Source organism: Eleutherodactylus coqui, chromosome 4, assembly GCF_035609145.1.
Source record: "Eleutherodactylus coqui strain aEleCoq1 chromosome 4, aEleCoq1.hap1, whole genome shotgun sequence".
Lineage (NCBI taxonomy): Eukaryota > Metazoa > Chordata > Amphibia > Anura > Eleutherodactylidae > Eleutherodactylus > Eleutherodactylus coqui.
Window position 1 is genome coordinate 3,732,734 of NC_089840.1, and position 25,912 is coordinate 3,758,645.

General features: G+C 55.3%; 1 protein-coding gene across 1 annotated transcript in view; it reads right to left on the minus strand.

The window, feature by feature from the left end:
• KCNJ15 (potassium inwardly rectifying channel subfamily J member 15) overlaps nt 1-25,565 on the minus strand; it is a 61,983-nt gene extending 36,418 nt beyond the window's left edge. The window contains exon 1 of the mRNA XM_066598970.1: nt 25,130-25,565. The gene's annotated coding sequence lies outside the window, so the exon portion shown is untranslated. The remainder of the gene's footprint in view (nt 1-25,129) is intronic.
• Nucleotides 25,566-25,912: the final 347 nt, after the last annotated feature.

The following is a 25,912-nucleotide window of genomic DNA, read 5'->3' on the forward strand; positions in this document are numbered from 1 at the left end:
GTCTGGGAATCATTAGCCAAAACCTCCAAGAAGACAAAAGAATATCAAATGAGGAGTCCGTTCATTTCCCTAATCTCCCAACTCATGTAACAACGTATCGATTTACTGTTTATGTTAGGAGAAACTTGTTACATTCTGCATTGAAAAGTGATGCCAGTACTGCAGAGGAAAGCGGGGGAGGGGGGAAGGAGGGGGGGGGGGCATTTGTCTAGTGAAATAGTAAGAAAAATAACCTAACACATAAATACAATAACAAATAGTAAATAATGATACAAATGTTGCAGAAACACCTGATCTCCAGTGGTTGATGTACATCACTGATTTGTCATTCACACCAATAGTGAAAAGCTGCAACACGTCTTATTTTTGTATGACAACAGGACTTGCGATGCAATAACTCCTTCTAAGGGCTGGACTTTTCTTTGAAAAAGAGTGTAGTTTGTCGTTTTGCTATAAACCCGTCCTGCGGCTCCATCTCAGGCAGATCTGTAATGATGAGAGTTGTTGTGATTAGATGAACGGTCACCGGAGGCCCTAAAAGTGGTTCCCCCCTTCTCCTATGAGAGGCTCTGGGAGGCCCCTTGTGTGTAGTGACTTGTTCTTCTGCTTGTGTAGAGCTTGTTGGCCACTAGACGCCTCTACGACGCAGAGAAGAGATTTCACCTCGTTACCAGAGGGGGGCGCATTATTGGGGTGTGAGAAGCTGGATGATCATATCAATGAATTGTCCCCCACCGGCCGCTCTGACCAGACTGTTAGGAGGTGTTGGGACCAGTGGTTGGGGGCACACAAGGTGACCGGCCTCAGGATGCCCCCTACAGACCACCAGTAGAGAGGAGTGTCTGACCAGACTGTTAGGAGGTGTTGGGACCAGTGGTTGGGGGCACACAAGGTGACCGGCCTCAGGATGCCCCCTACAGACCACCAGTAAAGAGGAGCGTCTGATCAGACTGTTAGGAGGTGTTAGGACCAGTGGATGTGTGAGGACACACAAGGTGACCGGGCTCAGGATGCCCCCTACAGACCACCAGTAGAGAGGAGCATCTTACTAGGCTGCTAGGAGGTGTTGGGACCAGTGGTTGGGGGTACACAAGGTGACCGGGCTCAGGACCCCCTACAGACCACCAGTAAAGAGGAGCGTCTGATCAGACTGTTAGGAGGTGTTAGGACCAGTGGATGTGTGAGGACACACAAGGTGACCGGGCTCAGGATGCCCCCTACAGACCACCAGTAAAGAGGAGCGTCTGATCAGACTGTTAGGAGGTGTTAGGACCAGTGGATGTGTGAGGACACACAAGGTGACCGGGCTCAGGATGCCCCCTACAGACCACCAGTAGAGAGGAGCATCTTACTAGGCTGCTAGGAGGTGTTGGGACCAGTGGTTGGGGGTACACAAGGTGACCGGGCTCAGGACCCCCTACAGACCACCAGTAGAGAGGAGCATCTTACTAGGCTGCTAGGAGGTGTTAGGACCAGTGGATGGGGACACACAAGGTGACTGGGCTCAGGACCCCCCTACAGGCGACCAGTAGAGAGGAGCGTCTGACCAGACTGTTAGGAGGTGTTGGGACCAGTGGTGGGGGCACACAACGTGATCGGGCTCAGGACCCCCCGACAGACCACCAGTAGAGAGGAGCATCTTACTAGGCTGCTAGGAGGTGTTGGGACCAGTGGAGGGGGCACACAAGGTGACCGGGCTCAGGACCCCTTACAGACCACCAGTAGAGAGGAGCATCTGACCAGACTGTTAGGAGGTGTTGGGACCAGTGGATGTGTGGGGACACACAAGGTGACCGGGCTCAGGACGCCCCCTACAGACCACCAGTAGAGAGGAGCATCTGACCAGACTGTTAGGAGGTGTTAGGACCAGTGGATGGGGACACACAAGGTGACTGGGCTCAGGACCCCCTACAGGCGACCAGTAGAGAGAAGCCTCTGACCAGACTGTTAGGGGGTGTTGGGACCATTGGTTGGGGGCACACAGGGTGACCGGGCTCAGGACCCCCTACAGACCGCCAGTAGAGAGGAGCATCTGACTAGGCTGCTAGGTGGTGTTGGGACCAGTGGATATGTGAGGGCACACAAGGTGACCGGGCTCAGGACCCCCTACAGACTACCAGTAGAGAGGAGTGTCTGACCAGACTGTTAGGAGCTGTTGGGACCAGTGGATGGGGCACAAAAGACAACCGGGCTCAGGACGCCCCCTACAGACCCCCAGGAGCGTCTGATCGTCCGACAAGTACCAGCAGCTGCAACTGATTCATTGTTCACCATCCAAAGACAGGGGGCGGCATTGTTACACCCCTGTGTCTGTCGGAACCATCTCCGGGCGCTTGGCTGAAGGACATTTTGCACTGACGACATGTTCGTGTCAATCAATCCTGCCCCCTGCTGGTGTGATGGTCTGGGGGGCCATCACATACGACAGTCGGTCCCCCCTAGTAGTGGTGAGAGGGACAATGCATGTGTTCCTCTCATGGCGGCTTCCAGCAGGATAATGCTCGGCCGCACACAAGGGGGTCACAGGAGCCCCCACAACATTGTCACACATCTGTGGCTGCCCGATTGCCAGATTTTACACCAATATAACATGAATGAGACCATCTGGACACCAACTATAATAGTCTACGGGTTTACACGATCTAGAGGTTCAGTTACAACAAATGTGGAGCGATATGCCACAGGATACCATAAAGAACCTGTATGCCTCCAGGCCGTACAACAGGGTACTAGAGCCTCCATGCCTGCCCGTATCACATCTTGTATCCAAGCTAGAGGCGGTACAACAGGGTACTAGAGCCTCCATGCCTGCCCGTATCACATCTTGTATCCAAGCTAGAGGCGGTACAACAGGGTACTAGAGCCTCCATGCCTGCCCGTATCACATCTTGTATCCAAGCTAGAGGTGGTACAACAGGGTACTAGAGCCTACATGCCCGTCCATATCACATCTTGTATCCAAGCTAGAGGTGGTACAACAGGGTACTAGAGCCTCCATGCCCACCTGTATCACATCTTGTATCCAAGCTAGAGGCGGTACAACAGGGTACGAGAGCCTCCATGCCCACCTGTATCACATCTTGTATCCAAGCTATAGGCGGTACAACAGGGTACTAGAGCCTCCATGCCCGCCCGTATCACATCTTGTATCCAAGCTAGAGGCGGTACAACAGGGTACTAGAGCCTCCATGCCCGCCCGTATCACATCTTGTATCCAAGCTAGAGGCGGAACAACAGGGTACTAGAGCCTCCATGCCCCCGTATCACATCTTGTATCCAAGCTAGAGGCGGAACAACAGGGTACTAGAGCCTCCATGCCCCCGTATCACATCTTGTATCCAAGCTATAGGCGGTACAACAGGGTACTAGAGCCTCCATGCCCCCCGTATCACATCTTGTATCCAAGCTATAGGCGGTACAACAGGGTACTAGAGCCTCCATGCCCTCCCGTATCACATCTTGTATCCAAGCTAGAGGCGGAACAACAGGGTACTAGAGCCTCCATGCCCCCGTATCACATCTTGTATCCAAGCTATAGGCGGTACAACAGGGTACTTGAGCCTCCATGCCCCCCGTATCACATCTTGTATCCAAGCTAGAGGCGGTACAACAGGGTACTAGAGCCTCCATGCCCTAGTATCACATCTTGTATCCAAGCTAGAGGCGGTACAACAGGGTACTAGAGCCTCCATGCCCTAGTATCACATCTTGTATCCAAGCTAGAGGCGGTACAACAGGGTACTAGAGCCTGCATGCCCTAGTATCACATCTTGTATCCAAGCTAGAGGCGGTACAACAGGGTACTAGAGCCTCCATGCCTGCTTGTAGGACATCTTGTATCCAAGCTAGAGGCGGTACAACAGGGTACTAGAGCCTCCATGCCCGCCTGTATCACATCTTGTTACTGACAATGGGTATATATATATATGACTCCTACGGACAATGAGGGTGTATATATATATATACTTTTTGTTACTGACAGTGAGTGTATATATATATACTGGCCGCTGCGGTCCATATGTCTGTAAATGAGCCGTTCGAATGTTTCTTTTCGCAGATATTAATAAACGCTGGAGGTTTTGGAAACAATCACAGTTTCGGCGCGGCCGCCATCACGGAAATATCAATGGAATTCAAACAAATTAATCTCAATTATCGCAGCCGCTGAGAATATTAAACATCTGCGCCTCCATTTCTCGGCATTCGGTTACAAAAATAAGAAAACGAGTGAAACTGGAAATCATAATAATCAGTCGGAGAACGACCGGTCAGCGGAAAAAGTGCTTGTATTGTTTATTCACATAACACGATTGGCGCGTTTCATCTCAGCGGCGGCATTAACGGGGGAAGATGGGCGCTGATAGCTGGAGCGACCAAGGGTTAATGCTACCTATACATAATGAACGCACCCTGGGGTCTTGGGGTGAGATCTGGGGGGCAGCTAGGAGCTGCTCCTCCTCCGCTCTCACACCCCGGAGCTGGCACGGAGCAGGCTGGCCATTAGGGCGGTTGGCAGCGCTCTTTGGCACATCTCCTGGCACGACCCTGGTATTGGCCCTTTTTGGGCAGCAGTTAGACACCTACCTCACCAGGTCCTCGCAGTTGACTTCCCACTGGCTCCACGGGCCCTCTTACTGAGCCTGATAGGGCCCACCAGGCGGCTTCGCCCCTCCCCCCACATTGCCTGGCTGCAGACCATTAGAAGCGTCTCTCCTCCATCTACTCTCTTGTATCTAGGGACGGATGTGAGGACTCCTGGCACCGCTGTAATAGGATCTGGGATCCATGAGATCTCACCGGATCACTCGCCAGCTGTGCGCCCCGTGTCTTCGCGGTACGTTACTATTCTGGGGGTTCATTGCGCCAATGTATCATTGCGTCTTCTTACTTCTTCGTTGCTCCCTTCTGCTTTCTGGGAGGTTTGATAATATTCAACTGGTCTTTTTCTCAATATAAATCCAATTATACAAAAATCCCAACAATTTAGAAGTCCCATGCAAGGGGGGAGCCGCACCTAACCCGGACCCCAAGTCCCAACCCTGCTGAAGAAGACGATCCATCAAACACACGAGGGATGGTGCGGGGGAGGGGCGGCCTTAGGCGCTGTTCACATCGGCAGCGTATATGTAGCACTGCCGGTATGACAGCAGCGATCGCTGATCCCAGCGCTTCAACAGGGGGCATCACGGCTCTGGTGCCAATGAGCCCAGCTGAATGGAGGGGGAGGGGCCTGGCTCGCTGATTATGGCGGGACCGTCCGGTCTCCGGGGTCCGGTCTCCGGGGTCTCAGCCGCTCCCTTTGTCGTTCGGCTCATCAAAGCCCAAACTTCAGGAAATTATTTGCTTTATTAAATGTAACCAATTCTGAGTGCGGGCGGCTCCACACAAAGCGTCACGAGGAAACGCCGCGCTCTCATGTGACGCTTTATGTTCGCTATTAGGCGACAGGGAAATATAAAACACGCTAAGATAACACGCTCTATGTGGCCTCTTTTCCCACTTGTACAGTTGGGGGTGCAGCCTGCGGCTTTTGAATATTCTTCAGTAAATCGCGCAAAACATGGCAGAAAAAACCCCAAAAAACTGGGAATTAAAAACATACAACCCAAAAAACACCTCCGGAAAAAGGCAACAAAGTCTGTTCAGAGAAACAGAAAACAATGAAGTTGTGGCCTCAGAAAAACACCAGAAGAAACAGCGAAGAACGGCGAGGAACGGCGGGGAACGGCGAGGAACGGCGGAGAACGGCGGAGAACGGCGGAGAACGGCGAGGAACGGCGGAGAACGGCTAGGAACGGCGAGGAACGGCGGAGAACGGCGAGGAACGGCGGAGAACGGCGAGGAACGGCGGAGAACGGCGAGGAACGGCGGAGAACGGCGAGGAACGGCGAGGAACGGCGGGGAACGGCGAGGAACGGCGAGGAACGGCGGGGAACGGCGAGGAACGGCGGGGAACGGCGAGGAACGGCGGAGAACGGCGGGGAACGGCGAGGAACGACGGAGAACGGCGGAGAACGGCGAGGAACGGCGAGGAACGGCGGGGAACGGCGAGGAACGGCGGGGAACGGCGAGGAATGGCGGAGAACGGCGGAGAACGGCGGGGAACGGCGAGGAACGACGGAGAACGGCGGAGAACGGCGAGGAACGGCGAGGAACGGCGGGGAACGGCGAGGAACGGCGAGGAACGGCGAGGAACGGCGGCCTCCAAATGTTACTGATTATCAAAGGAAAACAAAACATGAAAATAAATAACTAAAATAACAAAAGAACCTAATAATTTGTACTCGGAAGGAAAACCTCCTCGGCGGTCAGTAAATAATTCAGGGGTCGCTCAATTTTTTCCCCAGCGAGAGGCCATAGTGAGGGTCACTATTACTAATGGGGCCACTAAGGGGGTCACGGACTACTGGGGCCACTAACAATGTGACTATTACTTCTGTGGCTATTAAGGGAGTCACTATTACTATTGACACCATTAAGGGGGCACTTACTATTGGGGCCACTACTGGAGACACTAACCGGGCTCACTATTACTACTGGGACCATTAAGGGGGTCACTACGGAGGGTACTTACTATTGGAGCCATTACTGGGGACACTATCGCTGTCACGATTACTATTAGGGCCACTAAGGTGGACACTTACTACTGGGGGCACTAATGAGCTCACTATTACTCTGTCTCGATGGTTCAGATATCCTCCCTCTATGGCCAGACACATTTGATGGCTGCACATCTGTCCAGATATGCGGCTGATGCACCCTCCACGTCTCGCGGTCGCCGCAGGCGCTTGTCTGGGCGGTCGGCGCTGTATGTGACAGTAATGGTTATCAGATGCTCTTCTGGCGGATACATCTCTTCGCTCGGAGTGAACAGCCGGCGGGTCAAATGTCCTACAAATATTATTACAAGTGGGAAAAACTGCAAAGTCTCCAAGAAGCCGGTGGAGGAGCTAGACGGTAGGTTACAAGGTTAGGAGGAGAAGCAGATGGTGGGAGGTGAAGCCCCTCGTCTCCCAGCGCCCCCTTCCTCTTTAACCATGCGTAGGGAAAGGTTTCCGGTCTGTGCGCCCTCGTCCAATAGGAAAAACATGGCTGCGTGTAGCGGAAATATTCCGCACGTATGATAGGTCCCGGAGTGGGTAACCGTCAGAGGTGTTCAGGGGTTCCTGCGTTCCCATGTAGCTGATTTTGTTGCAGGTTTGCAGCGTATTTCACCACTTCCATTTGAACTTGAATTGAAAGCAGGAAAACTGCAGCAGATCTGCCCAAAATCCATTACGTGGGAATGCACCCCAATGGTCCCCGTGCAGAAGTGAACACTGCTGTGCTCAGTCACACCCAGCTGGCGGTATACTTGTGCTAATCCAGTCCTGCCACACATCGAACCACCACATAGTATGTCTGTGCAGCCATGCTGCGGAGTGAGGAGCTGGGGATACTCCTTAATGTCTGTGCAGCTATGCTATGGAGTGAGGAGCTAGGGAGACTCCTCAGTGTCTGTGCTGCCATGCTGCAACATGTGGAGCTTGGGAGATTCCTCAGTGTCTGTGCAGCTATGCTGTGGAGTGAGGAGCTGGGGAGACTCCCCTGTGTCTGTGCAGCTATGCTGTGGAGTGAGGAGCTGGGGAAGACTCCTCTGTGTCTGTGCAGCTATGCTGTGGAGTGAGGAGCTGGGGAGACTCCCCTGAGTCTGTGCAGCTATGCCGTGAAGTGATGAGCTGTGGAGACTCCTCTGTGTCTGTGTAGCTATGCTGTGGAGTGAGGAGCTGGGGAGGGTCCCTGGTGTGCAGGATTACCCCTGCCTGCGTGAGCCATGCTGGGACAGATGTTTCTTTTGGGTGAGGCTGAGCTGAATACAAGCATTGTAGAGACATCTGCCTTCTCGTTCCCCTCCTCCCTTTAGAGACTACAATACTGGTGACCAAGTAAGGACTTTTGAGAATCCTGTTACATGGGGAAGAGAAGACTTAGGCCCCCTGCACACGGGCGGAAATTCTGCGGTGGGATTTCCCGCAGAATTTCCGCCCCTGCCCGCCTGCATCGGATTGCATTACAAAACGTAATCCCAGGCGGACGGACGCGATTTGTCCGTATGAAAATATACAAGGAAAACAAATTGCGGCACGCTGTATTTATGTGCCGGTCTCGCAGAGCCCTGCACAGAGATGTCACTCCCAGCGGCCCGGCCCTGCGCAGGCGTCGGCTGGTCATCAGCCGGCTCATCACAGAGCCGGAGCCACGGGAGAAGATGTGACCTGTACTGGTCCCTTCAGGGGCGTGGGTCGGATCCCGCTGCGAGATGTCTTGCAGGGGGTCTGACCCGGCCGTCTGCAGGCGCCTTACTGATGTACGGGAACTGGACTATTAACGCAGCACCCCTAATGCGGATCCACTGTAACAGCTGATCACTTAGGACTTTTCCCAGAATGCGGCTTAAACTGTTTATCTGTTTTCTCTTTGCTTTCACTATGTTACTGAAGCATACATGTCGGCTCCGGGGCCCCATCTGAGCATCGCTGGAGCCCCATCTGAGCATCGCTGGAGCCCCTGTGCTACCAACACCATGCCAGGCCACCGGGCAAACCCCGAGCCAAATACCAGCGGCCCCACCACAAAGTGTTCAGTAGAAGATGGGAAACCATGCGTTGTGAACCAGCAGGGGGAGCCGTTCGCAGTTACAAACACACCATCAGGTTTCGTGCCGCAGAACGCGAGTCTCGTGGCAGTGAATCGGCGCAGGTCTTCGTTGGCACGGCATGTTATTTACCGGCTCTTTACAATCCATCCGACTGTCTTGTTTCTGGTAATTACTGCGTACTAATGACTTTATTGGTCTCTACGGTCAGGTTGGGTGCGTTGCTGCGCCGCCGCGCCTCCTTCACCGGCCGCCCAGGACTTTGGATTTCGTAAATAAATTTTATTGCTCCTGATAAAGACAAGAAAACAACAGCGGAGCAGAAGAGCGTCACTGAGCGCCAGCGATGTGTCAGAGTGCATGGAAGCCTCTGCTACCCCGTACGGCTCAGCACAGGGGCCCCGGGGCCAATCTGCCCGTGTGCCTGGAGGCTGCATGAAAGCCTCTGCTACTCTGCATGGCGGCGGCGCAGCACTGGGGCCCCAGGGCCAATCTGCCCGTGTGCCTGGAGGCCGCATGAAAGCCTCTGCTACTCTGCATGGCGGCGGCGCAGCACTGGGGCCCCAGGGCCAATCTGCCAGTGTGCCTGGAGGCTGCATGAAAGCCTCTGCTACTCTGCATGGCGGCGGCGCAGCACTGGGGCCCCGGGGCCAATTTGCCCGTGTGCCTGAGGCTGCATGTGCTTTTGCGATGAGTTTTTGCAATAAAGTCTGAAATCTGCATTTGCCAGCATAGCGCAGTCCAGAGCGGTGGCAGACGCAAGCAAGATGGGGGGCGGAGCCGACAACACGGATAAACTGCTCCACCTCCAGAGAACATCAGGAGGAGAACCTCCTTGTGTGCCTGCGGCCCCAAAGACTTCAACATGCATGGGATCAGTAGGGATCAGCGGAATCAGCGGGGATCAGCAGAGATCAGCGGGGATCAGTGGGGATAAGCGGGGATCAGCAGAGATCAGCGGCCAACCAGGCAAAACAACAGCGGAACAAGGAGTCGTCTGCTGTAATACATGTCATCTGTTCATCCCAGTTACTTTGGGGACGTCTATCGGGGTCCCGGCCCCCCGCAGTCAGTAATCACTTCCCTCCTGGCTGCTCCATTCCGGACTGACAAAATAATAGAGGTTTTCACCAATAAAGTCCTTGGAGAGGAACAGGGGGGGGAAGGGGGGGGGGGGGGGGTCAGTCTCTGATTGGGTATCCAGCCGCCATAAGTAGCCGATGCTGGGCCCCGCTACAGGGTACAGGCGGGGCCCGACATACATCCTGCTGGGCCCCTCTACAAGGTACAGGCGGGGCCCGACATACATCCTGCTGGGCCCCGCTACAAGGTACAGGCGGGGCCCGACATACATCCTGCTGGGCCCCGCTACAAGGTACAGGCGGGGCCCGACATACATCCTGCTGGGCCCCGCTACAAGGTACAGGCGGGGCCCCACATACATCCTGCTGGGCCCCGCTACAAGGTACAGGCGGGGCCCCACATACATCCTGCTGGGCCCCGTTACATGGTACAGGCGGGGTCCGACATACATCCTGCTGGGCCCCGCTACATGGTACAGGCGGGGCCCGACATACATCCTGCTGGGCCCCGCTACAAGGTACAGGCGGGGTCCGACATACATCCTGCTGGGCCCCGCTACAAGGTACAGGCGGGGCCCGACATACATCCTGCTGGGCCCCGCTACATGGTACAGGCAGGGCCCGACATACATCCTGCTGGGCCCCGCTACAAGGTACACGCGGGGTCTGACATACATCCTGCTGGGCCCCGCTACAAGGTACAGGCGGGGTCCGACATACATCCTGCTGGGCCCCGCTACAAGGTACAGGCAGGGCCCGACATACATCCTGCTGGGCCCCGCTACAAGGTACAGGCGGGGTACGACATACATCCTGCTGGGCCCCGCTACATGGTACAGGCAGGGCCCGACAGACATCCTGCTGGGCCCCGCTACAAGGTACACGCGGGGTCCGACATACATCCTGCTGGGCCCCGCTACAAGGTACAGGCGGGGTCCGACATACATCCTGCTGGGCCCCGCTACAAGGTACAGGCAGGGCCCGACATACATCCTGCTGGGCCCCGCTACAAGGTACAGGCGGGGTACGACATACATCCTGCTGGGCCCCGCTACAAGGTACAGGCGGGGCCCGACATACATCCTGCTGGGCCCCGCTACAAGGTACACGCGGGGTCCGACATACATCCTGCTGGGCCCCGCTACAAGGTACAGGCGGGGCCCGACATACATCCTGCTGGGCCCCGCTACATGGTACAGGCGGGGCCCGACATACATCCTGCTGGGCCCCGCTACACGGTACACGCAGGGCCCGACATACATCCTGCTGGGCCCCGCTACAAGGTACACGCGGGGCCCGACATACATCCTGCTGGGCCCCGCTACACGGTACACGCGGGGCCCGACATACATCCTGCTGGGCCCCGCTACATGGTACACGCGGGGCCCGACATACATCCTGCTGGGCCCCGCTACATGGTACACGCGGGGCCCGACCTACAACCAATCTGGTACTTCTATTGTAAACTGATCAGACTCCCTGCAGTCTAGAGTCCGGGGCGCTTCGAGGATCAGTCCTGGTAGAACTGATACCCAGTGTTCTACCTAATGCATGAGGGGCGGAGCATAGCATGTGGAGTCACCGCCCACCCAGGAGTCATGCTCCGCCCCCTCAGGCCCAACTTTGGATGTCACACGGGGAATCCGTTTTGCCCTCTAAGATGAGGAGACGAGGACCCTCATGGAGGTCACACTTTAACCCTTTGCCTTTCGCGGTGGAGCGAATGCCGCATCAAAGAAAAGCACAAGCAGGAAGATCTTAAGAAAGAGAATGAAAACAAGGTAATTTGCGTCGCTGGCGGTTCGCGGCCTCCGGGCTCCCGAGGTAAATAATACAGAATGTGTTTTCATTGGCCGAGAGCAACGAGGAAAGTCTTCAAAGAAGTCGTTTCTACCTGAGTCCAAGGAACACAGTCTGGAGATTCTACGGGGGATGAAAGAACAACAGGAAGCGGCGTCAGGAGAAGCAGCTTTATTCCATCTGTCAGGACGGAGAACTCGCATTACAGCGGGGGGCTGCAGGGGAACTACAAGTGCCAGCAGGCAGGAGAGTCAGAACGGCCCTTGGCTTCGTCACACGACCGGCTTCCATGTGAAATGACGTCACTCACGTCCCGCTGGCTGTTCATGCGGATGGGGCTCCACGACAGTCAGAGGGCGCAGCGTTCGCGTGCCAACCCCGGCCCCGGCCCCAACCCCGGCCCCAACCCCGGCCCCAACCCCGGCCCCGGCCCCAACCCCGGCCCCAACCCCGGCCCCAACCCCGGCCCCGGCCCCGGCCCCTGAAAACCCCTGTGGAAATAAAGCCGAAGTGCCTCATTTATGTCACAGAGAAGCGCAGCGCTAAACGTGGGTGACATCGTCTGCATCGTGCCCCTAGAGAACAAAGGTTGGCGTTTGTATTATGTGTGCGGGGGGGCACAATTATTAATGATACCCTCCCCCTGCCCCACATGGTAATGACACCCCCTTCATGCCCCACACAATAACACTGCCCAGCTTTGCGCCCCCTTCTTTCTCCGGGGCTTCCTGCTCTTCCTGGTATCTCCTGTATTTGTAAGGGACTCACCCTGAAAAGGTGAAAATGCTTCATAGAGAAGCCAAAAAGTCTCCAGAACTGTCAAGTGTGCAAAAAGTTACACCAAATGGAGGTGCAGCGGAGCTGAGGGGGTTCAGTGGCTGCTTGCTGATTGGCTGAGGAAGAGGAGTTGGGACAAGGGGCCAGGCAGGGGGACAAGCAACTGCTGACAGAGAGGCCATGGGAATACTTCATCTGGGAAAGCCGAAGACTGGACTGGAACCGACCCAAGGACCGGCAGTGGAAGCAGAGAGAATCCTAGAATGGTAGAGTTGGAAGGGACCGCCGGGGTCATCGGGTCCTCCGGGGTCATCGGGTCCTCCGGGGTCATCGGGTCCAACCCCCTGCTCAGTGCAGGATTTACTAAATCATCCCAGACAGATGTCTGTCTAGCCTCTGAAGACTTCCATTGAAGGAGAACTCCCCACCTCCGGTGGCAACCTGTTCCACTCATTGATCCCCCTCACTGTCTAATATCTAATCTGTGTCTCCTCCCTTTCAGTTTCATCCCATTGCTTCTGGTCACTCCCGACCCCCAGGCAATACTGTGGAGTAACTGGGGCTGGTAGAATCTGCGTCCCCCACTCAACAAGCTGTAAGTGAGACCGCTCTCAACAGGAACGCCAGGTTTGCATACTGAAAGAGACACAGATAGTCAACAGGCCGGTTTCAGAAGACACGAACTGCGGCGAGGAAACTAGACTGCTTACAGACTAAGGAACAGAGGGGCCCATGCACCAACCACGGGTCACAGAGGGGAAGGGGTTCCCGCAAGTGGAAGTAAACTTCCCATCTTCAGTGGGCCTTATTGGTGGTAGTTGAGTGTTAACCCTTAAAGGGGAAGTGGAAGACTGAATTCAGTAATCTGCCTTCTTGTGAAATAGGGCTGATATCAGCGGGGTGTTATTCATCTGGTTGCCAGAGTATTGCGCTACATGGTGCTGCGTGCAGTATTATTACTAGCCAAAGGTGGCGCCTAGATATCGGCAGGTGGGGGTTCACTTACTTCCTCTGTATCGTTCCGTGTTCCTAATGTGGTGTGTTTTGGCCACTTTTTCTGCCGCGCCGCATCCTGCGACCGATTTACATCCTGAAGACGTGGATACAGCGGTAATGAGGGTCCTCGCTAATCCGGTTTGCCCCCCAGTGCTGACGCCAGGCAGCATTCACATATAGTGATGCGGTGAAGTAGAGCAGCAGACGAGCCCCACTTACTCAGGACTCCAGGAAAGCTGGGTGGCGAGCCTCACGGACCTTCCTGTACTGCGGCAGACTTTACGCCTTGTGACTCCGGAGGTGAAGTAACTTCTCAGCTGTTGACTGTAAACGCTTTATGGTTGTTGTGAACACTTCAGACCATCATCGGTCCATAAAAAGGGAAAGGAAGCCTAAACTTTGACCTTTTGGATTCCAGTTCACTCTAAGCAGAGAGCGGTGTCAGCGGGTTCATCTGAAGGGACCCGGCGGGCATCATGCCTCTACCAGGAGGACGTCCAACCAATCACAGTGCAGTGCTCATTGCTGAAACTGCAGAGGTGTAATGAAAGCTGCACTGTGATTGGTTGCCAGCGGTTTCATATCTGCGTTGGATCCTCCGATCGGAGGGTCTGTCACAAATCCGGCACAAATTACCGGAAGGAAAGCTCGGCATGCAGCACGTATCCTTCCGTCCAAAAGCCTGGCAGCGGGGCGTAAGGTGGTCGGACCCCAATCTGGTCAACGGGGTCCGTCCAGCGCTGTGCTCCCCCTTTCCTGCTTCCTAATCGGAACCACCGAGTGCAGATGGGAAACCACCCTTACTGGTAGACCGCTTTGGTAAATGAGGCCCGGGGTTTCATGATGAGGGCGGGGCCTGCAGTGGGGGCGGAGCATGACATGGGGCATCTCTATGACTGCCTGATGAGTGGGGTCCTCGGGGGTCCCGCTGACCTGCTGAGTGCTCGGCCCTCTTCGTTGTTTATGATGACGGTTGTTTGTGCGGTTTTACACGGAGCGGTCGCTGTTCACGTGTTTTGTGTTGGCTGAATGAATCGTTTACACGGCCGACATGTCGCTCGTTAACCAGTTGAGGGTCGTGAGGTTCTTTGGAGGCGTTTGAAAGTTCAACTCACTCTGATTGGTTGCCGAGTTGGCTGAGCGGCCTTGGATGACACTGCTGCGGTCGGTCACCAGTCCGAGGACGCAGCAGCGAACCGTCTCCTAACCCCTCCCCCCAGGAGGTACATATTGGCGGGGAAGGGGTTCCCACAAGTGTCCCAGGATGGAGCGGGAGCAGAGGCTGAGCCATCCACAGCCGAGCAGCTATGACTGATGGCCGGCCGTCCTTGGCAGTATTGGCGGGGGTCTGTGAGAACACCGATCCCCACTGTTAACTCCTTACATGCCACGATCAGTGCCATCTGCATGGGGTCTGCCATGGCACTAATGCACTGCAGTATTATCAGAGCGTCCGTAGCATCACAGGTTCACATCCCTACAGGGACAGAAAAATGGCCAAAAGCAACATATTATATATAAAAAAGAAGAATATATTTAACAGGTCTTGCGCCCCCCGGAGGTTCGGTCTGATCTGTGCAAGAAATCAACACTTTTATCCGGCAAAGTTATAAAAACAACAGAAAAAGGCAAAATACTTTTTTTGTTCATTTTACCTCCCCGAAGATACGCAATCAGACTCACACAGGGGCGGAGCGGGGGCGGGGCTATCGGGGAGCCGCGGATAGGGGGCGGGGCTATCGGGGAGCCGCGGATAGGGGGCGCTTGTAAGGCAAAAAAGTTCCGCTTCTCTCATGTGCGATAAAGGATCAAAAGTGATTCCCATTGATTTCAATGGAAAACCTCATACCTCACATACCGCACCTCACACACACCGCGCCGCACACACCGCACACACCGCACACACCGCGCAGCACACACCACGCACACACCGCACACACCGCGCACACCGCACACACCGCACACACCGCACACACCGCGCACACCGCACACACCGCACAGCACACACCGCGCAGCACACACCGCACACACCGCGCACACCGCACACACCGCACAGCACACACCGCGCAGCACACACCACGCACACCGCACACACCGCACACACCGCGCACACCGCACACACCGCACAGCACACACCGCGCAGCACACACCGCACACACCGCGCACACCGCACACACCGCACAGCACACACCGCGCAGCACACACCGCGCAGCACACACCGCACACACCGCACACACAGCACACACCGCGCAGCACACACCGCACACACCGCGCACACCGCACACACCGCACAGCACACACCGCGCAGCACACACCGCACACACCGCACACACCGCGCACACCGCACAGCACACACCGCACAGCACACACCGCACACACCGCGCACACCGCACACACCGCGCAGCACACACCGCGCAGCACACACCGCGCACACCGCACACACCGCACAGCACACACCGCGCAGCACACACCGCACACACCGCACACACCGCACACACCGCGCACACCGCACACACCGCACAGCACACACCGCGCAGCACACACCGCACACACCGCGCACACCGCACACACCGCGCAGCACACACCGCGCAGCACATACCACGCACACCGCACACACCGCGCAGCACACACCGCACAGCACACACCGCGCAGCACACACCGCGCAGCACACACCACGCACACCGCACACACCGCACAGCACACACCGCACAGCACACACCGCACACACCACGCACACCGCACAGCACACACCGCACCGCACACACCGCACAGCACACACCGCACACACCGCGCACACCGCACACACCGCACAGCACACACCGCACAGCACACACCACGTACACCGCACACACCGCACAGCACACACCGCACAGCACACACCACGCACACCGCACAGCACACACCGCACACACCGCACACACCACGCACACCGCGCAGCACACACCACGCACACCGCACAGCACACACCGCACAGCACACACTGTACACACCGCACCGCACACACCGCGCAGCACACACCACGCACACACCGCACAGCACACACCACACCGCACACACCGCGCAGCACACATCGCACACACCGCAGAGCACACACCGCACACACCGCACAGCACACACCACACCGCACACACCGCGCAGCACACATCGCACACACCGCACAGCACACACCGTGCACACCGCGCAGCACACACCACGCACACCGCACAGCACACACCGCGCAGCACACACTGTGCACACCGCACCGCACACACCGCGCAGCACACACCGCACAGCACACACCGCACAGCACACACTGTGCACACCGCACAGCACACACCGCACAGCACACACCGCACAGCACACACCGCACAGCACACACTGTGCACACCGCACAGCACACACCGCACAGCACACACCGCACAGCACACACCGCGCACACCGCACAGCACACACCGCGCACACCGCACAGCACACACCGCACAGCACACACCGCACAGCACACACCGCACAGCACACCGCACAGCACACACCGCACAGCACACCGCACAGCACACACCGCACCGCACTTACACACACCGCACCCACCGCACACACACACACACCGCGCACCGCACTTAGACAAACTACTACCCCCAGCATCATACTGAGAATGTGCGGTATGGCTCCTCAGCGGTGGTGGGACTACTACCCCCAGCATCATACTGAGAATGTACAGTATGGCTCCTCAGCAGTGGTGGGACTACTACCCCCAGCATCATACTGAGAATGTACAGTATGGCTCCTCAGCGGTGGTGGGACTACTACCCCCAGCATCACATTCTGCAGTCTGATATCAGCAGGTAATGAGACGAAGTGTGCGGCGGACGAGAAACACTGAAGGTGGAAAATGTCTTAGTTTTTCGCCCACAATGCATCACTCCAGCTTTTCAGCCAGTATCGGCAGTCAGCGTTCGGCGTGTTTTTTGGCCTTGGGTCACAAGTCCCCTTTATTTCCACGGGTGATTTTATCGTGGGAGTTTCCCGCAATGCGAGTCGTACAGGAAGAGACACCATTGGCTTCCATGGGTCGTCTTCTATGTCCTCCCGCAGCGATGCTCTGAGATAGAAGGTCACGGCGTGTCCTGCTATTCTGCAACTTGGCAGAGAACGTGTCCATTATTTCCTCTGGGCAAGTTATAAATGGCGCCGCACCCGCGAGTACAAGGAGCTCCGTGTCAGTGCAAAGGGATCTTAGAACATATCAAGATTGAAAATCGTGTATGAAAAATCGCATGTCAGCGATGCGGTGGGATGTGGTGGGATGCGGTGCGATGCAGTGGGATGCAGTGGGATGCAGTGGGATGCGGTGGGATGTGGTGGGATGTGGTGCGATGCAGTGCGATGTGGTGGGATGCGGTGGGATGTGGTGGGATGCGGTGGGATGTGGTGGGATGCGGTGGGATGCGGTGGGATGCGGTGGGATGTGGTGGGATGTGGTGGGATGCGGTGGGATGTGGTGGGATGTGGTGGGATGTGGTGGGATGCAGTGGGATGTGGTGGGATGCAGTGCGATGTGTTGGGATGTGGTGGGATGCGGTGGGATGCGGTGGGATGTGGTGGGATGTGGTGGGATGCGGTGGGATGTGGTGGGATGTGGTGCGATGCAGTGCGATGTGGTGGGATGCGGTGGGATGTGGTGGGATGCGGTGGGATGTGGTGGGATGCGGTGGGATGCGGTGGGATGCGGTGGGATGTGGTGGGATGTGGTGGGATGCGGTGGGATGTGGTGGGATGTGGTGGGATGTGGTGGGATGCAGTGGGATGTGGTGGGATGCAGTGCGATGTGTTGGGATGTGGTGGGATGCGGTGGGATGCGGTGGGATGTGGTGGGATGTGGTGGGATGCGGTGGGATGTGGTGGGATGTGGTGGGATGTGGTGGGATGCGGTGGGATGTGGTGGGATGCGGTGGGATGAGGTGGGATGTGGTGGGATGCGGTGGGATGCGGTGCGGTGGGATGCGGTGCTATGGGATGTGGTGCAGTGCGGTGGGATGTGGTGGGATGCAGTGCGATGCGGTGGGATGCGGTGGGATGCAGTGGGATGTGGTGGGATGCGGTGGGATGCAGTGGGATGCAGGATGTGGTGGGATGCGGTGGGATACGGTGCGGTGGGATGTGGTGGGATGCAGTGGGATGCGGTGGGATGCAGTGGGATGCGGTGGGATGTGGTGGGATACGGTGTGGTGGGATGCGGTGGGATGCAGTGGGATGTGGTGGGATGCGGTGGGATGCAGTGGGATGCGGTGGGATGCGGTGCGGTGGGATGTGGTGGGATGCGGTGGGATGCGGTGCTATGGGATGTGGTGCAGTGCAGTGGGATGTGGTGGGATGCAGTGCGATGTGGTGGGATGCAGTGGGATGTGGTGGGATGCAGTGGGATGTGGTGGGATGCGGTGGGATGCAGTGGGATGCAGGATGTGGTGGGATGCGGTGGGATGCGGTGGGATGTGGTGGGATGCGGTGGGATGCGGTGGGATGCAGTGGGATGTGGTGGGATGCGGTGGGATGCGGTGGGATGTGGTGGGATGCGGTGCGGTGGGATGCGGTGGGATGCAGTGGGGTGTGGTGGGATGCGGTGGGATGCAGGATGTGGTGGGATGCGGTGGGATGCAGTGGGATGCGGTGCGGTGGGATGCGGTAGGATACGGTGCGGTGGGATGCGGTAGGATACGGTGCGGTGGGATGTGGTGGGATGCGGTGGGATGCAGGATGTGGTGGGATACGGTGCGGTGGGATGCGGTGGGATGCAGTGGGGTGTGGTGGGATGCGGTGGGATGCAGGATGTGGTGGGATGCGGTGGGATGCAGTGGGATGCGGTGCGGTGGGATGCGGTAGGATACGGTGCGGTGGGATGTGGTGGGATGCGGTGGGATGTGGTGGGATGCAGGATGCGGTGGGATGCGGTGGGATGTGGTGGGATGCGGTACGATGGGATGTGGTGGGATGCAGTGGGATGCAGTGCGGTGGGATGTGGTGGGATGCGGTGGGATGTGGTGGGATGCGGTGCGATGCGGTGGGATGCGGTGGGATGTGGTGGGATGCGGTGCTATGGGATGTGGTGCAGTGCAGTGGGGTGCGGTGGGATGCGGTGGGATGTGGTGCAGTGCAGTGGGATGCGGTGCGGTGGGATGTGGTGGGATGCACTGCGGTGGGATGTGGTGGGATGCGGTGCGATGCGGTGGGATGTGGTGCAATGGGATGTGGTGCAGTGCAGTGAGATGTGGTGGGATGCGGTGGGATGCGGTGGGATGTGGTTGGAAGTGGTTGGATGTAGTGGGATGCGATGCGGTGGGATGTGGTGGGATGCGGTGGGATGTGGTGGGATGCGATGCGGTGGGATGCGATGCGGTGGGATGCGATGCGGTGGGATGCGGTGGGATGCGATGCGGTGGGATGTGGTGGGATGCGGTGGGATGTGGTGGGATGCGGTGGGATGCGGTGCGATGTAGTGGGATGCGGTGGGATGTGGTGGGATGTGGTGGGAAGTGGTTGGATGTAGTGGGATGCGGTGGGATGCGATGCGGTGGGATGTGGTTGGATGTAGTGGGATGTGGTGTGAAGTGGTTGGATGTGGTGGGATGCGGTGGGATGCGATGCGGTGGGATGTGGTTGGATGTAGTGGGATGTGGTGTGAAGTGGTGGGATGTGGTGGGAAGTGGTTGGATGTAGTGGGATGTGGTGGGATGTAGTGGGATGCGGTGGGATGCGATGCGGTGGGATGTGGTTGGATGTAGTGGGATGTGGTGTGAAGTGGTGGGATGCGGTGGGATGCGGTGGGATGCGGTGGGATGCGATGCGGTGGGATGTGGTGGGATGTGGTGGGATGCGGTGGGATGTGGTGGGATGCGGTGGGATGCGGTGCGATGCGGTGGGATGCGGTGCGATGTAGTGCGATGCAGTGGGATGCGGTGGGATGCGGTGCGATGTAGTGCGATGCGGTGGGATGCGGTGGGAAGTGGTTGGATGTAGTGGGATGCGGTGCGATGTGGTGGGATGCGGTGGGATGCGGTGGGATGTGGTGGGATGTGGTGGGAAGTGGTTGGATGTAGTGGGATGCGGTGCGATGTGGTGGGATGCGGTGGGATGCGGTGGGATGCGATGTGGTTGGATGTGGTGTGAAGTGGTTGGATGTGGTGGGATGCAGTGATTCTTGCGGATCACATGGCACTCACATTAAAAAAATTACTATTTTCAAGTGCGATATCTCGGACCGATCGCGCTTTCCCTTGTAAATGTAGCGTCACGGCGCTGGCCGAATGACTCCCTGATGTTTATGGGGGGCGGCTCAACCCTTCCCCGATAGACGATGTCCAGGAAAGATGAATTTGGGATGATGAATTTCATCGGCCGTCCTTTCATTTGTTGGAGATAAGCCACTGCCAGAGTATCTGCGGCTTACCTCTCTGCACATACAGACACTCGGCTGAGCCCAACACTTCTGTCTATGGGGAAGTCAGGGAAACCGCTGTCAGGCGAAGGACTGTCCTTCCGACTGTTGGGAGCGTTTGGGGCTTCACAGCCGATCGGCTGATCACCGCTTGCTTGGACTTCATTGGGGCAGAATATTCGCCTTCTGCAGCTAAATCTACTGCAGATGATCCCTCCTGTTATTCGCGCGTCATGCAGATTTTAGCTGCAGAATGTGACAATATTCCGGCGGTGTGGAAGGGCCTCATAGAAGGACATCGGTTTCCTACTTTCTCGCTGCTGGTCTTTGTATATGATTGGTCCTAATGTTTGCAGTGTTATCAGTCAGCCGATCGCGGGTCTGCACTAAAAACCTAAAACTTTAAATATGAGTGCCGTCACCCCAAAATCCAATCCCTCCCCCATATATCACTATCACAGGAGGCTGAGATCTGGGATGCTGTTTGTTGAGGTCCCCAGAGCTACTTTAGCGATTTCTCAGACACAGAGGGAGTGAAGTGCTGAACCGGCAGGGCCAAAACAACATTGCGCCTTTGACTCCTGGAGCTGCTGCTGTGTTTCTGGGCCTCTGAGGGGATATCGGGGGCTACCAGAAGTTATTAAAGGCATTACAATCAAACAGCAAATGAAGAATCCACCATGCAACAACAACCAGGCTATCAGCCGACACCATCTGAATTGCTGACATGCAACCAGAAGCAAAATCTACTGGAAACAGGGATGACTTCCAGCGGCTAAGTGTCCAGCTTCAGCGAGAAAGACAAGGAACGGTTTTGGAATGCCCGCTGCATGGAACTGGAAGAAGCAAACTAAAAAGGACCCACCAGAGCGCTCGCCCCTCATGTTAACAAGCCTCGTGCTCCTTTTACATTGCACAATGCAACCTCAATGTTTGATTAGAATGGCAAGGAATTACACAATCCTGAACAAGTCGAGCCTAGATGGCGGGAATATACAGAAGAACTGTGCGCAAATGATCACGGAAACCATCAACCGCAGACAGAACTAGAACCTGATATCCTGGAGGATGAAGTTGAGTGAATCAGCTACCAAATAGGAAAGCCCCTGGAATTGACTGTATACCTACTGAGCTGCTCAAGCCCCGGCCCGTCCAGATGCTATCAACACTTTGTCACAAGATTGGGGAACCCAAGTCATGGCCAAAAGGTTAGGCAAGGTCAGTGTTCGTGCCGCTTCCCAAAAAAGGAGACCCAACAAAATGCTCAAAACTACCCCATGACAGCCTTAACGTTGCATGCAAGCATTATGCTACTGACGATTATACAGAAACGCATGACGGCGATATCGGAGCAGGAACTCCCGGATGCACAAGCTGGTCTTCGCAAAGGAAGAGGAACAGGATACCAAATTGTAAATCTCTGATGGATCATGGGGAAGGCCCGAGAATAGCAGAGGAAGATGTACATATGCTTTACTGATTACAGCAAAGCCTTCAATTGCACTGAACATGACAAGCTGTGGCCATGCCCAAAATAAATGGGAGACCTGGGATATCTGGGGCAACTCATACAGTCATTATATGTGAACCAAGAGGCTACAATCAGGACCGCCAACAGTGGCACGCAATGGGTGAGAATCGGGGAAGGCGTAAGCCAAGGCTGCATCTTATTCCCTGCATTGTTCAAGCTGTAGGCCAGAGGCAAACTTGAGGGAACGCAATATAGATGAATCCAACCTCAGAGTCAAGGTTGGTGGAAGGAACATCAACAATCTCAGATCTGCAGATGATGCCACCCTGCTGGCAGAAAGTCAGGAAGATCTCAAACAACTAATACTGAAAGTTAAAGAAGGAAATGAAGAAGCGGCCGGTACGACAACATCAAGAAGACTAAGATCATGACCACAGCCGGTAACGGGGCAGGAAAAATCAACTGTAAGGAAATCAAAGCCGTTCAAGACTTCATCTTCCTCGGATTGAAAATCGACCACAATGGAGAATCAGAACCCGAAATAAAACGACATCGCTCTGGGTGCAGCGCAATGTTAACTATGGATAAGACATAAGCATTGCAATGAAATGCTAGATAGTCAGCGCAATCATCTTCCCAATCACAACCTAAGGGTGCATTCAGACAACCGTATATCAGCCAGGTATTCACACTGGCCGATATACTGCGTCTCTCTCTGCAGGGGGAGGAGGCTGGAAGAGCCGGGAGCAGTGCTCTGAGCTCCTGCCCCCTCACCGCCCCTCTGCACTATTTGCAATGAGAGAAGGCGGGATGGGGGTGTGGCTGTTTCTGAGAATTAGCTGCGCCCCCCCCCCCCCCCCCCCCCGCCTCTCCTCTCCTCATTGAAAATAGTGCAGGGGGGTGGAGAGGGGGCGGGAGCTCAGAGCACTGCTCCCGGCTCTTCCAGCCTCCTCCCCCTGCACAGAGAGACGCCGTGTATCGGCTGACGCGAATACCCGGCCGATATACGGTCGTCTGAATGCACCCTAAGGCTGTGAAAGCTGGACACCAAAGAAAACGGACCCGAGGAAGATTGACACCTTCAAACTCTGCGGCTGGAGGAAACTCCTACAAATTCCGTTGACAGTCAAGATCACGAATAGAGATGAGCAAACCTACTCGGTCACGCTCCTTTTTTGCCCGAGCACCGCGATTTTCGAGTACTTCCATACTCGGGCGAAAAGATTCGGGGGGCGCCGTGGGTGAGCGGGGGGTTGCAGCGGGGAGTGAGGGGGGAGAGAGAGAGAGCTCCCCCCTGTTCCCCGCTGCTACCCCCGCTCTGCCACGCCTCCCCCAGCCCCCCGGATCTTTTCACCCGAGTACGGAAGTACTCGAAAATTGCGGTGCTCGATAGAGTAATTACTCAAAAAGAGTAGGTTCGCTCATCTCTAATCACGAACAAAACAGTCCCAAAACATTCTGAAACAGAGACTCTCATACTTCGGCCACATAATGTGAGCTAATTCATTAGAAACATGGATAATGCTTGGAGTAGTCAGCGGCAAAAGAAGAGCCGTCCGCCAAAGAACGCACTGGCTGCTTCCATCAAAGCTGACAGCAATGTGCGAATGATCGAACAGGAAGAAGTACAGCACAGGCCGGCGTGGAGAGGGCCGGTCCATGAAGCGTCCGAGAGTCGCTGACTAAGCGAATACGGTGTAGATATAGAGGTCACCCCTAACTCGTCGTGGCTCTAGGTTTCGTACATTTCTCTATGATTCTTCTAGAATGTCATCACTGTTCTTGCAAAAGCCGTTTATAGTTTAGTTAGTGTTGTAATGCCGTGCCAGGATGTGGTTAAAAGGAGAAGTGATCTGCACTATGGTGGCAGAAGCATCGCTAAGAGCACAAGTGTCATCCAAGTCTCTTCTACTCTTAAGGTCTATTTACACGACTTGTTTTCGTTGTGCTTTTCTTAATTGCTGCAAAAATGTTGACGTTTTACAGCATATATAAAAAATGCATCAAAAAATTACTCTGTAAAACCATTTCCTACTGTTTTTGCAGGGAAATCGTGCAGACAAAACCAGCTGACCACCATGAGGGCAAAGCTGCTGCATGAGGAGGTACCACTACTGCTCCCACACCTTCTGCTGCTCAGCGGTCCCGGGCTCTTGGGGGGGCTTTCACAAGGGACTAAATTAGTCCTGGTGGACATTTCAGCATCACAATGTTATCCTTATGGGCCCCGAATTCCTCATCTGAATCCACACATCTTTATTTCAAATCTGCAAGACTAAATTCCGCAGTGGAAAACCTTTCTGCTACAGAATTAGGGACGTCGTGCAGAATTGTTGTAGCAAATTTCTAACAAACAGGAGATGGAATTCTACAATTAAAGTCTGCAGAAAAAAATGCAATAATTTCCACTAAGCGTTCCACAGAGTCCGCAGTCACGGAAAGGACATCGGCCGCCACTCTCTGGGAAAGCTGGGTAACGACCGCAGATACAATGATGGTCCAACAACATTCATCACCTACCTGTGACGCCGTCACTTTAATGCTCCTTCATGTTTACAACACTTTATACAGTAACTACAAATGTAGCGAGTCAATCTACGGATGTAGCAAAGTTTAAGCCACCTGGCTGCAGCAACCTCTCTACAAAACAAAAACTATTGAAAAGGCAAGAAAAAGTTCTGTGCCAGTTTTCCTAAAGTTAAATGTTGCTACATCTGTAACTAAACACAATGTATAAATTGCTGTTTACAAACATTGTAGAGCTGAGAACATTTGTTACATCAGGGACTATACTTTACTGCAGGTAGACTCTGGACTGAACCATGCGGCCAAAGACAGACTAAATGACAAATTCAGTTCTGCTACATCTGGTCTTAAATTCGCATTGTGTAGGGGGTGCAGTGATTAGCAATGTCCCATTAAGCTATTACTATGATCGAGAACATCTGCAGGAACCTCCTTACCTGAGTAGTCCAGTGTACACAGTCCTGACTGGAACTTAAGCCATGACTTCAGCAGGAGCTTCTTACTAGACAGACACCCAGGAACAAGTCAGCTCAAGCCTCAGTTGTAAGCAGCACCTGATTCTATGAAGTGCAGCACAGAGGAATCTGAGAAGATTTCCAGTGATGTCAGCAACATGCCTTAAAGGAAATCTCCAGCAGCCCTGCACATGTTCTGTGGCATGGGACTGCCACCTCCTCTGTGCTCACACACACCTGGAGGAAAGGAAATAGTTGGACGTGCAAGGAATGCGGGTGATCTTGGAGTGCTGCAGTGCCACCCTTTCATTCCCAGGACACTTCCAGGGTTTTGCATATCAAGGCTTCAGGTTAATGAATGGCTAAACAGACCCAAGAAGTGAGCGAAGTCACAACAGCAGGTCTGGCAGTCCGGGGAGCGACGACTACATTTGCAGAAGTGTGAAGAGTTTTATAGAAGTGAATCATCTCTGGATGGTTATGAAAGTGATCCAATCACCAATAGGAATGCGGAGCAGGGGTACCATAGGAAACATCGACACGAGACCCTTTTTCCTGCTGCTGTTTTATGCCACCACAACACCTATTACAAGACAGGTGGGGTCAGTGGCTCCAATGCAAAACCTGTAACAGGACCCCCAACTATAATGCTTTATTCATAGTACTGGGCTCCCCATATGGAGAAGAGAGGCCTTATGGGCCCCCTAAGGCTCCTGAGCCCGGGGGCAACCGCATCCCCTATAGTTACGCCTGTGGTCAGGGCCC